Genomic DNA, 14,414 nt, shown 5'->3' with positions numbered 1-14,414 from the left:
GAGAACCTATTCAGTTTAGGATTACAAATGCAATACGGTCTTTCTCTAATACAATACTCTTGACCACATTGTTTGGTTTGATAGTTTATTCATGTCTACTATCCAATGTGATTCGTGTGCTTATATGATTACCTTGAATGTGATTTGGAACGACTTCCTAAATCTCATTCATACTCTGGCCAAAGATTCTTAATCATATCATAGAGTATTCTCCCTCAAACAGTTTGAAGGTTAGAGATCCCTTGTTGCGCATTCACTTGCCTCCATGGCTAAGTGGCTTAACCCCAACTATGTCGTGGACACCCTCCTTTTGGAGTGACTTTTGACATAATCAAAGATCAAGGACTTAACCACAAGACAACTATGATGCCTCAGGTCAAATGACTACTTTGCATTATCCCAACCATGAGTTCTCATGTGACATGAATATGAGAACTCTTCGTTGATTGTGTTTAGTGAACTCATTCTCTATTCAGCACCTACGTACTTGTCTTGATGTCACACACACCAATGACTCGAGACTAGTCACTCTCCCTGAGAGAAGACACAGCACGTACTGATCTTAACGGACTGTCAATGCCCAATTGGCAATCCTATGATCAGGAATGTTTAGGATATGTATATGAAAGAATGGTCTCATGAATCTAACTTCTTTAGATTGCATTCTCCCAATCACATATTCCTTGGACTTATCGTTTAAGCATATAACATTTATATGAGACGGCTTAAAACAATAATCTTTGCCTTTTATATTTAAATTACATTAGCTTAACTTGTGAAATGGCCGTAAAGTATCATCATATGATTGGTTTTAGGGCACATTTCCAACAGAAAGCACAAGGGCATGGACACTTTATGTGCCATGATTCTTCACTTTCAAATTTTTGTATGAAGAAATGAGAGTTGCCTTGAACAACTCTTGAAAGTTTGTAATTATGTTTAGAACATAATGGTTGGTTAACAAAAATAGTCCATCAACATGGACTTATGATGATTTTGAATCATTGAGTGTTGAAGTGTTAAACCACTTCTAGAAACGGAAACTAGGCAAGGACTTCACCTTTGTGTCCCTATCCAAATGGTTCACTAAGTTTATTGTAAACTATATAGTGAACAATAACCACACACTCTCCAAATCGTTTGATGTGTATAACACAATTGAAATAAGTTTCAAGAGAGATAGTGGGAGTTTAGGGACCATGACTATTGTAGTCAAAGGAGAAGTCAAATGAAGAAAGCGAAATAAACTCCAAGGGAACACACTTTCTTTATGAAAGGATGGACATTGGAAGGGGTATTTGCAAGAAATGTCTTGCAAGTGTCAAGAACACACCTTTCGAAGGTGTTGTAAATTGTTCTTGAAAAGTTCAAAACAGTTGGTTCTTCTACTTGAATGCTTGATTCCGTATTAGTAACTATGTTTTACAATCGTTGTAAAAGTGTGGCTAATAAAAAGTAGAAGATTAATGAGAGAAGAGAAAGTACTTCACATTTGGAACGTGAATCAAATGTAGATCTCTGCGAAACAGATGGTACTTACTTCCTCATATGAACTACCAAAGAAATTGGAAAAACCAAATATTGTCTTTACATTCCAATTTTAAGGAACTTAATTCCATCACTATAAGGGATGGATGAATGTTTTGTTTGACAAAACATTGTTCTTTATTAATGAATGATTAGATTATTGTAATCTAATTGATTGTCTCTATAGTAGAGATGATATGGTAGTGTTAACTGTTTAGAAAATAACGATGCTTAAAACCCAAAACGTTGCAAGGAAGTGACTAATCCCAACTGAGTTGTGATACCTCTAAAACATAAATTACGAGTTGGTCATAGATGGATGCTTTGGATCGTTAGATCCGGATCCAATACCTTCTTATTAAAATTGTATAGAGGCGAAATGTTCGAATCTTTATTCTTTTGGAAAGGAAGAAAGAATCACAAAGTTGTTGAGGTTAATTCACTTAGATGTTAGTGGCACTTGTCCACAACAAAATACTACTCATGTTGTATGACATTCACCGAAGATCGCTCTCGGTTGTCTATCGTTTATTTTGAATAAACACAAGTCCGAATACTTTGCAAAAGGTTTCAAAGAATTCAAGAAATGTAAGTTGATGAGTATGATGTCTAAAGTATTTACGTACTTAGATTTGATCCAAGGAAAGGTAACACTTTAGAACAGTTTCCTTGAAAGATATCAAGGAAAGAAGCATCATATGATAATGGATTTCTCCATTAAGAGAAGAACGAACTCGAAATAAGATTTAGTTCATTGGATGTTATCAAATGCCCATATATAGGATATATACTTCTAAGACAATATGATTGTCAATTAGAAGATCTTCCAAAATTTTCATGACTCCATAGGATATAGTTGGAAAGAAAGACAAATCTTAATCATGTTAAGATTTGGGGTTGTGTGCTAATAAGCAATATTTGTTTAAAGAATTATCTTGTGGGTATCCTTAAATTAACATTTGGATATCACTTCTATAAACCAACTAACAAATGTTGTTTGTTGGGTAGTTCATTGTAATCCTACAATATGATTTGCCTAATGCAAATGAACAAGAGATAGAACTCAAAGAATGGGTTCTTTGAGAGACAAGATGATAATCAACAAATATAACAACCTAGTTCCTACGACACAAGCTCCAAGGTAGTCGAGAAGGATTTATAAATTGTCTCAATTGAATGGTTTGAACTTTATGACTATGTCATAGAGTTACACCTCTTAATTCAAAAGAAATAAGAATGAAAATCCTTATGACTACATTAAGTGTATATACGACATATACTCAAGGAAATGGTAAAGTACCATTTGACCCGAAATAATGAAACCTCATAGCTAATTGGTAGCTTAAGGTGACTACAATCAAAGAGATTGGTTGACTTTGAAGAAACCATCTTTGACGTAGTCTTGGTTTCAATTAATTCGACGATTGCTAGCTACAACTAAATGGTGATTCAATGTTTGGACATAATATGGGTTTCCGAAACCATTATTAAGATAGTCTTGATAATATATGTCTAAAACTATGAATCACAAGACATGTAAGTTGTAGAGATCCATCCATCATGGATCTTAGCAAGCTAGTGGGAGCTATAAAAGTCTTATGAGAGAAAGATCAAATCATTTGATTTCTCATAAAGATGTAAATGAATCTTTTGTTTACTAGGTTTACAAAAGATTAGTGGGAGTTAATCATGTTCCTAAATTTGAATATATATATATACACAAATATAGGATATATTAATTTTGGAAATGAAAAAGAATACTTCTTCGTTAAAGTTATGACTTTAAACATTCTATAACGATAGAATGTATATGGGAGACATAGTCTATAAACATGGGATGTAAATCTATAATGATAGATTTCAAGATATAATTGGATTATATCAATCCCTAATAATAGACAAAAGATGCTAGGAAGTTCATATGATGATAAACTTCAATCAGAAGAACAACTCTAGTAAGAGAAGGAAGTAGCTCTTCTCAAATGGAACATACCCTTTGACTCCCAAAGAAATAATGCGTAAATAGAATCCTTTATGCATACGCAGAAAAGTGATTTACGTATTTCATATTGTATGAAAACATTGATATGAGTTGTACCTAGAACGGTAAAAGACGATATCAGTGCAAGCCCAGGATCAGAACCATGACAACTGTCAAGTGAGTCCTTAAGTATTTAAGAAATACTAAAGGATAGATTCCTCAAAGAATGAGGAAGAATAAGAGTAACGTAATGGAAGCGTAAATGTATTAGATTATGAATCTAATCCATCATTGGATGCTTCTTCATTATGAATGAAGAGATAATCAGATATCTCTTTATTATGACTAAAAAGATATTTGGATGGAAACATTAAAAGTAATGACTTTAGTGTGTTCCATTATGAATGCAAAATATATTGCCATATAGAAGCTTACAACAATGTTGTTTGGATGGGAAAGTTCATTTATGAACTCTCTATTCGGTTCCAACCAGAAAGTGTCTCTAGTGTACCGACACTACGACACTAATGGGGCGATAGCTCAAGCCAGGGAATCAAGGTCTCATCAAGATCCGAACTCAAATGAGAGACTGAACCACATGATTGAGAATCATGTATAATGGTGACGTCGTTATTCTCAAGCTTGCTTCTATGGATAACATATAGATATCCATTGTCTAGGCCTACTACTCAGCCATTTTTGAAATGACTACAGAAGAGGTATCATCACTGATGACCAAGCTGATTGGCTCTAGTGCAAGTGGGAGATTGTTGGAAATGTGCCCTAAAGCCAATCATATGATGATACCTTACGGACATTTCACATGTTAAACTAATCTAATTTAATATCAAGGGCATAGATTATTGTTTTAAGCCGTCTCATATAAACGTTATATGCTTAAACGATGAGTCCAAGGAATATGTAATTAGGAGAAAGTAATTTCAAGAAGTTAGATTCATGAGACCATTCTCTTTCGTATACATATCCTAAACGTTCCTGATCATAGGATTGCCAATTGGGCATTGACAGTTCGTTAAGATCAGTATGTACTATGTCTTCTCTTAGAAAGAGTGATTGGTCTCGAGTCATTGGTGTGACTGACACCAAGACAAGTACGTAGGTGCTCAATAAGGAATGAGTTCACTGAACACGATCAACGAACAATTCTCATACTCATGTCACATGAGAACTCATGGTTGGGATAATGCAAAGTAGTCATTTGACCTGAGGCATCATAGTTGTCTTGTGGTTAGGTCCTTGATCTTTGATTATGTCAAAGTCACTCCATTCGCAGGTGTCCATAGCATAGTTGGGGTTAAGCCACTTAGCCATGGAGGCAAGTGAATGCGCAACAAGGGATCTCTAACCTTCAAACCGTTTGAGGGAGAATACTCTATGATATGATTAAGAATCTCTGGCCAGAGTATGAATGAGATTTAGGAAGTCATTCCAAATCACATTCAAGGTAATCATATAAGTAAATGAATCACATTGGATAGTAGACATGAATAAACTATCAAACCAAACAATGTGGTCAAGAGTATTGTATTAGAGAAAGACCGTATTGCATTGTAATCCTAAACTGAATAGGTTCTCCACCTCTTCTGATTAGCTTGGGTAACCATGACATACTGCTAGGTGTCACTCATGGTTTGTGGAAGCCCTATACGTGTGTAAACACTAAAGGGAGAATTGAAAGTAAGTTTCAATTCACAATCGATTTGAAAGAGTTCTAATCGCCCACTGCCTCGCTAAAAGGAACCTAATGGATCGTACACCGTGTACGGTAGAGATTGAAGAAACAACGGAGATGAGTAAGGATAATTAAATGGTTTAATTATTTATGGCAAGGATTAATTAATATGTTAATTAATCAAACGAATAAAGTTCGTTAAAGAACTCGGGTTAGTTTTGGGCCTCAAGGCCCAATGGGCTTCGAACGTCAAGCCCATTGACTTAAGTTGTATGATAACTTAATGACTAATAATTCACAAAGGCCCAAATAGCCCAATAAAACCCTATGGCCGGCCATATAGATAAGGGAGTGGGTTTTGGACTTATTACAAGTTTGCCACTCCAATGAAGGTAGATATAAATATGACTTTATAGCTATTTCTTCATTAGGGTTTCTTTTGGAGAAAATATGAGAACACAAACTCTCTTTTCTCTCTAAGAGGCCGGCCACCCTAGAGGAACATAGCTAGCAATCTTACTTCCTTTAGGTCACTCATTTCTTCATCAATCTTTCCTTGGTGTGGAGATTTAGAGGTTCTCAACTTTGAGAACTTGGAGAAACCAATTCTTCCATCCAAATCCATGGAGCTAAGAAGCAAGGAATGAATGCCCTATCTCTTGGGTGATTATCCTTTGCTTATGCAAAGAGGAATCAACAAAGGTATAATTTCTCAACTCACTTTGTTTTGAGTTGAGTCTTGGTTCACCTAACTACTAGGCTTTGAATTTAATGGGTAATGTTTTGTTTTGAGTGCATGCAAGCATGATTCCGCCTTTAATTTGTTAATTGCATGCTATAGATGTTGCTCAAATGAACATGTTTTTCACAAAATTTCCTTCATTACCTTTGAAGGTGGATCTAGGGTTGAAGAAGATCATGATGGCATTCTTTGTGGTGGATGGTAATTCCACTTATGGGGCTTTATTAGGAAGAGATTGGTTACACCAAAGTTTGTCTATACCATCAACCCTGCATCAACAAGTTGCTGTAAACCATGAACAACTACTGTTGGGCAAGGGTCCTGGGAAATAGTGGTAGCTGAATCATGATCATTTCTCCCTACTACCAATATTGATGAGGCCAACTTTTACAACCCCAATGTTGGAATTTTACAATGTTCAGAAGTTGATCAGAACGGCCGCCTTACTAAGGTGACAGCCCAAAAGCTATTGGAACAAGGATTGATGCTCACTAAGGAGGAATGGGATAAACCTCACATTATCTTAGCCCACCACCACCAATGATGACGGACCAGAAGAAGAAGGACCAAGTGGTAGCAGTCAGGTCATTAATCAAAAGATTGCTAGAGTATGAGAAAGAAAGAAAGGAAATTAAGCAATGCTCAGCCAGAGAAATGGCAGAGTGGGAGAAAGGAAGTTCTGGCATGATGGATAGTCAATAAGGAAAGTTTTTTGAAGAAGGTATAAAAGCTGTTATACACTTGGCAGAACATATATGACCTAGATTGGCTCGATGATGTGCCCGAAGCCCAAAATGCTATGGAGTTTTTGTCTATAGATCCCAACAAGCCAGCACTGGAAGTCCAAGACCCTTTAGAAACCATTAATTTAGGGACTGGGGAGGATCCAAGACCAATACAATTTAGTAGCCTGCTAGAACCTACTCATCGAGCCAAAATAGTTAATCTTTTGCATGAGTTTAAAGATTGTTTTGGGTGGCATTATATAGAGATGTCAGGATTAGACTCTGAGTTGGTAGAACAAAGAATGCCCATTAAAAAAAAGGGTACAAGCCTGTGAAACAAACCCCAAGAAAGATGTCAAAAGATATAGAAGGGAAGGTTCAAGAAGAAATTGAGAAACTTGGGAAAGTAGGCTTTATTAGACCTAAAAAGCATGTAGAATGGTTGGCAAACATTGTACCTATATGAAAAGTATTAAATAATGCCATTCGTGAAGGAAAAATTTGTCCTAGCTAAGAACATGTGAGAACATTTGAACACATAAGCAAACTAATAACACTTTAAAGTAGGCATGCATTCAAAACAATACTAAAACCCATGACTTTCAAAGCCTAGTGAATGGTGAACCAAAAGACTCTTTAACAAATTAAAGAGAAGAGAGAGTTTGAGTTTCATTACCCTTGAAGCTCATCCTTGTTTACACAAGGGATTCACCCAAGTGGAGGGCCTTCAAGTCACCTCATTTGCTCCTTAGATGGTTACTTCTTTGCTTCTCCTTTACTCCTTGAGGATTTGAGGAGAGGAACTCCAAGAACACCAAAAGTTTGGTGTCTTTAAGTCTCTACACCAAGGATGAGGTGTTAAGATGAAATGGATGACTTAGAGGAAGGAAGATTGCTAGCTATTTTTCTCTAAGTGTGGCCGGCCTCTTTGGAAGACAAAGAGGGAATAAGTTTTTCTCTTTTGCCTCAAAGAAAAAACTTGATGTGGTAAAGCAATAAAGTTCCTTTTATAGCACTTCACATTTGAGTGGCAAACTGGCAATTATGTCAAGTTCACTACCACTCACCCTATGGTCGGCCATCCTTTAGTTATTGGGCTATTTTCCCATTTTTTTTTCATTGTCATACAACTTAAACATAATGAGCCATGTGGACCAAAACCCTTTTGGGCCCTGAGACCCGAAACTAACTTGAAAGCCCAATACGAACCTTTCGTATAATTAATTAACTAATTAATTAATCTTGACCATTCTCAATTAAAACATTTAATTGCTCATCCATCTCATTTATATTTCTTCACTTTCATCCTTACTCGGTGTAGGATCCATTAGGTTCCAATTAGCGAGGCAGTGGGCGATTGTTACTCTTAACGATCGATTGTGAATTGAAACTACATTTCAATTCTCCCTTTGATGAAGATTAGTGTTTGCTAATCTTTAGGGCTTCCACAAACCATGAGTGACACCTAGCAGTATGACATGGCCACCCAAGCTAAGTAGAAGTGGTTGGAGAACCTATCCAGTTACAATTACAATGCAATACGATCATTTTCTAATACAATACTCTTAATCACATTGTTAGAGTGATAGTTTGTTTCATGTCTATTATCAAATGTGATACTTTTCTACATGATTCCATTGAATATGATTTGGAACAAACTTCCTAAGTCATATTCGTATGCTTTGGCCAAAGACTCCCTAATCATATATCAGAGTGTTCTCCCTCCACCATGGAAGGTTAGAGATCCCTTGTTGTGCATTCATATGCCTACATGACTAGATAGCTTGAGCCCAAAAATGTCATGGACACTCTTGATGGAATGCCTTTGACATGATCAAAGATCAATGACCTAACCATTAGATATCTATGATGCCTCAGGTCAAAGAACTACTTTTGTATATTGCAACTTATGAGTTCTTACCTGACATGTATGTTCGAACTCTCTTTTGATCGTAGTTTAGTGTACTCGATTACCATTCTCAACAACTATGTGTTTGTCTCAATGTCCAACAGTAAATGACTTGCGACTAGTCATACTCACGCTTGAGTTAACGTAACACTTACTAACCTTAGCGGATTGTCAATGCCCAATTGGCAATCTTATGGCTAGGAACGTTTTAGGAATGAATATAGGAGAAAGATCTCGTTAATCTAACTTACTTAGATCACTTCTCTCTTAGATTACATACATTCCTTGGATTCCCTTATTGCTTAAACACATAATACAATAAATAGTGATTAACAATAAGCTTTGCCCTTCATTAAACATATAATAGTTTAACACAATAAGTAATCCATAAGCTATTACATCAAATGAGTATCTTTGTGGGCATACGTCCAACAATCTCCTACTTGCACTTAAAGCCACCTTGCCATGTATCTAATACCCATCTTTTCCATATGGCGGTCAAATTGGATTTGAGACATTGGCTTCTATAGTGGATCTGCTACGTTATCAGCTGAGGCAACCTTGAGAATGTTGACTTTTCCCTCGGCAACATATTGTTTAATGATATTAAAGTGTTTGTCAAAATGCTTGTTTTTTTATGAGCCCTGGGTTCTTTGGCTTGAGCTATCACCCCACTATTGTCACAGTACAAAGTTACTGGTGATTTAATGGTTGGAACCACTCCAAGTTCAGTAATGAACTTCTTCATCCAGAGCGCTTCTTTGCCAGCTTCAGCTGTAATGACATATTCAGCTTCCATCGTGGAATAAGCAATTACATTTTGTTTCTTGCTTTTCCAGCTGACAACCCTACCATTTACAGTGAACATATATTCGGAGTTAGAACTTCTATTATTGACGTCAGATTGGAAATCTGTGTCTGTATAAGCTGCCACTCACAACTCTGTCGCTCCTCCATAAATGAGGAACATGTCCCTAGTTCTTCTTAAGTACTTAAGGATCATCTTGATAGCTGCCTCATGTTCTGATCCTGGGTTTGATTGATATCGACTAGTAATGCTCATAGCATATGCGATATCAGACCTTGTGCATACCATGGCATACATGAGACTTCCTATGGCTGAAACATAAGGAACATCACTCATCTATAGTATTTCTTTAAGAGTCTTAGGTCCCATGGACTTAGAAAGGTGAATTCCATGTCTCACAAGAAGAAAACCTTTCATAGATTGTTCCATCTGGAACCTACTTAGCACCTTATCCATGTACATAGATTGGGATAATCCAATTAATTTTCTAGATCTATCACAATAGAGCTTTATCCCAAGCACATAAGATGCATCTCCTAAATCTTTCATGTGGAAGGTTTTGTACAACCACACTTTTACAGAAGAAAGTACTGCAGTGTCATTCCTGAATAGTAATATGTCATCTACATATAACACTAGGAATATAACTACATTCCCAACGACCTTTTGATAAACATAATTGTCGTCTTCATTTTAAGTAAAACCAAACGATTTGATTTTAGTGTCAAAACAAATGTTCCAACTCCTAGAGGCTTGCTTAAGTCCATAAATGGACCTTTGAAGCTTGCATACCTTAGTCTTTTCAGAATTGGACACGAAACCTTTAGGTTGAGTCATATAGAGCTCTTCTTCTAGGTAGCCATTCAGAAAGGTTGTCTTTATGTCCATTTGCCATATCTCATAATCATGGTACGTAGCTATAGCAAGCAAAATCCGAATGGACTTAATCATGGCTATAGGAGATAAGGTTTCTTCATAGTCAATCCCTTCTCGTTACCTGTAACCCTTGGCTACTAGTCTAACCTTATAAGTCTCCACGTTCCTATCAGTGCCTATCTTCCTCTTGAATACCCATTTGTTCCCAACAGGTACTATACCTTCTGGAGGGTTTACAAGAGTCCATACCTAATTTTGATACATGGAATCCATCTCGAATTGCCTGGCCTCTTGCCATCTCTTTGAATTAATGTCGGATATTACTTCAATGTAGTCTCTAGCGTCCTTCTTTGTGTCATTGTCACCCAGAAGGTGCAATTCACCAAAGTCATTATCCAAGTCATACCTCTTAGGTGGCTTGCTGACCCATTCAGATCTACGTGAAGCTAAAGGTTCAGGTACATGGTTGTCAACTTGTCGAGTGCTTGTTTGTGGTTCATCATTAATCTCATTAATTTCCATCGTTTTACTTGTAGTTCCTTTGAGAACAAATTTTTCATCTAGAAGCTTAGCAGTTCTGGCGACAAAGACTTTCTGGTCATCAGGATGGTAGAACTCATATCCTATAGTTTCTCTAGGATATCCAACAAAATAGCACCTAACTGATCTCGCTTCAAGCTTCTTGGCGTATGCTTCACAACCCTAAATCTTAATATGATTAAGACTTGGCCTTCTCCCATGCCATATCTCATAGGGCGTCTGTGAAACTGACTTGGAAGGTACTTTATTATGCAAGTAAGTTGTTGTATATAGAGCGTATCCCCAGAATGTTACTGGTAGATTAGTGAAACTCATCATAGAACAAACCATGTTCATCAAGGTTCAATTTCTCCTTTTAGAAACTTCATTAAGTTGTGGAGTTCTCAGTGGAGTTCACTGTGATATTATTCCACACTCTTTGAGATAATCTAGGAACTCGTTACTTAGATACTCTCCCCCTCGATCTGATCTTAGGATCTTTATATGTTTCCCAGTTTGCTTCTCAACTTCATTCTTGAATTCTTTGAACTTTTCAAAGGATTCTAACTTGTACTTCATAAGATACACATAGCCAAACTGGGAGTGATCGTCGGTGAATTTGATATAGTAGGAGAAGCCTCATCTCGACGTAGTAGACATAGGTCCATATACGTTAGTGTGGATTAACCCTAGAATTTCAGTGGCATGCTTTTCCTTCCCAATGAATGGAGATTTGGTCATCTTCATTTTCAAGCAACATTCATGAGTACCCATTTGGTCATTACCTAATGGGTGGAAATATCCATCTTTCTACATCTTGCGAATCTTATCAAAGTTCACATGTCCAAGTTTAAGATGCCACATCTTTTCTTGGTTAACTTCTTCTCTAGCCCTTTTGGGTTTTGAGGTATTCAAGCTTTCAATACAACGCATCCCACTACTTGTCTCTAGGTGAAAAAAAGTCTCTTTATCATATTACCATGAGAGATAGTACAACCGTTCAAGTATAAAGTCAACTCATTTTGTCAAACAATACTGAGTGCCCATCTCATAAAAGCATAGAGATGGAAATCAAATTCTTTATACAAGAAGGAAAATATAAACAATTTTTAAGTTCCAAGACTTCCCCTGAGGGTAGTTTAAGCATGTAGGTGCCTACTGCTTTTGCAGAGATCTTAGTGTCATTCCCAACTTGCACAATCATCTCCCCATTGCGTAGTGTCCTACTCCCTATTAGTCCCTGCAACAAATTGTAGATATGTTGACTAGCACTTTAATCAAATATCCAGGAACTGAAGCTTACTGTAAAAGCACTCTTTATGACAGAAATAGTCCCTTCAAAAGTTCGTGTCATAAGGCTCGCAATGCGCACCATATATTTCTTCTTCCAACGTTCATCCGTTCCACAATGAAAACATGTTCCTTTGGATTTTCTTGCCTTCTTCTTATGCAACCTTTTCCTTGTGACTGCATTCTCACTCCCACTGTCCTTTTTGAAACCTTGTTCAAATTCACAGCACAGGTCAATTATCTCTGAAATAGTACGATCGAATCTATTCACTTTATAGTTTACCATAAACTTAGTGAAATCATTTGAGAGAGATGGAAGGAAAAAGTCTTTGGCCATTTCCCCATCAATGGAAGTTCCTAAACTGTCAAGATCTTGAAAGATCCATTCCATCTTTTGTCCATGTTTTTGGACCAATGTCCCCTCTGCCATTTTGGCATTCAATAGACAACAGACATTTGAGAATCGTAGATTACTAGTCTCAATGTCATGCATCTTATGCAAACTATCAACCATGGCACAAGAAGTGTCTATGTGCTTATGAAGCTTCTTAAGCTCCTCACTAAGTGATGTGAGGATTAAGTATTTGGCTTGTACGTCATCCTCATAGTGTCTAGCATAATTTTGACACTCATCCTTTAAAGCTAGTTTCATAGGAGGTACATGAGGAGGGGATTGCTTGAGCACATACGATTTGTCATTCATCTTTGAGACATTCTCAATGTGATGATACCAAGCAAGGAAACGTTGGCCCCTAAGGCTCTTTTTGCCAATTATAATGGTAGGTGTAATTTTAGGCATGTCATTAACTACATAACATAACATAAATCGTATTAGATTGTTGATTTTAAAAACTACTTGATTGGGTCTTAAATCAAATAGTACCACCCACTATTTTTGGCAAATTCCACATCCCTCAATGGAATCCGAGAGTTATATTGAACTCTTAGCAGGGTATGGAGGCTCACCATTACCAAACCCACCTCACAATGATATGATGTTGGTTAACAACAATAATGATGAGAGAATAACGCTTTAGTCATTTACAACTCTTGTAATTACCCATCTAGTTTGGCCTCTAGAGAATGGTGCCTCACAATGATATGATGTTGGCACCATTGCACTTAGTTAAGTCATTCCCACCATGCTCATTCGTGCAGGGGTTCAAGAATAGTATCACAATGATATGATGTTGGCCATCCTCGTTGCCTACCTCACCACATCATGTATGTACATATGGATTCCTCCTGAATGTAAGCACATACTTTGAACTTCCCCATGATAGGGTGAAGCCGGTGTATGAGTCACAAACGATTGGAGTCCACCACGGTGGAAGGCCTACGAAGAGATGTTCAAAGCATCTCTCGCTTATCAACTTAATATTCGTTTTGTTGAGGGAGTGGTGTTAGGCTACATCAATTTCATTTTAATCTGATTAAAAGAACTTGGACCTATCACAACCATTAGTCCAAGTTTATATGAATTAGTAGTGTATAATACTCCCACTATTTCGATGAAACAAGCGAGACTATATGGAACTACTAATGAATGCATAGCATCCTCATATGGACTATATATTCATTTTAGGTCTTAGGATGATTATGAACTGTTTGATTTGATCCAAAACGAGCCTTGTGTTGGACCTTGGGTCTAAGGTAGGTAGTTGTTGATTTTAGTTACACGTTTAATCTAATTAAACCGTCATTTTCTAGTGGGCGTTGGACCCAACTATTCCAATTTGTATGCAAATAAACAAAAAGGAATACTTGAAATAAAGAGAAGGGCTTATGCCCTTTTACAACATATTTGAACTAATCAAATTACATTCCAATCTAAATTACTTAACCCAAACATTCATAATGTAAAACGGCCAATCACATAGCTCAATTATCGAGGCCTTTGATTCATAATCACCATTTTCTTAATCAATCACATTAACTAAGAAAGCAACTTAAACAATTGGTTTTCGGATTCATAGAATTGATTTAAATGGAATTAAATGAAATGAAAATCCAATTTTCATTAAAGAGACAAAACTAATTTGTTATCATCAAAATTTGGGCCGAAAATGCAATGACCTCAACTATTGGGCCACAATGCAAAAACTTTTGGGGTCACTTTGTAAAAAGATAAAAGTCCACAACTTCATGTAATTACAACTAGAACCAAAAAATTTAAACAATTACAAAAACTTCATTAAAGGAGCAAAACAATTTGTCCTTTAGTGATTTTGGGCATTTACGTAAAAACGTAAACTTTTGAGCCAAAGTGCAAATACACAAAAATATCAAAACTTTATGTAATTACATAAAAGCCCTAAAAATACCCCCACTAAAGGGTGGCCGG

The sequence above is a fragment of the Malus domestica genome, chromosome 01 (assembly GCF_042453785.1).
Source record: "Malus domestica chromosome 01, GDT2T_hap1".
Classification (NCBI taxonomy): domain Eukaryota; kingdom Viridiplantae; phylum Streptophyta; class Magnoliopsida; order Rosales; family Rosaceae; genus Malus; species Malus domestica.
This window is presented reverse-complemented; position numbering follows the sequence as displayed.